Consider the following 344-nt stretch of genomic DNA (forward strand, 5'->3'; position numbering starts at 1 on the left):
ACACACACATATATATAAAACATTTTAACCATTTTTAAGTGTGCTGTCTGGTGGAATTAAGCACATTATCATTTGTTGTGTTAATTTGGGTCTTAAGGGCTAAATATCAAGTCTTAAAAATGCTATCAATCAACATGACTTTTGCTTTTCAGATCACAAGTGCTATTGAGAAAGGCAGATCTGACTAAACTAGTTATGATTTAGAGAAAAATATTTCAATAGTTAAAGAGCAATGGGATAGATATCTTGTTTGCTAAGCAGGAGGGATTGCTTTTAGTACTTTGAATAGGATGAAACTAGGGATTCTAGGCTCAATACCATATATTCATTAGTAGGAATGACAA

The sequence above is a fragment of the Colobus angolensis genome, unplaced genomic scaffold, assembly GCF_000951035.1.
Source record: "Colobus angolensis palliatus isolate OR3802 unplaced genomic scaffold, Cang.pa_1.0 Scaffold23, whole genome shotgun sequence".
Lineage (NCBI taxonomy): Eukaryota > Metazoa > Chordata > Mammalia > Primates > Cercopithecidae > Colobus > Colobus angolensis.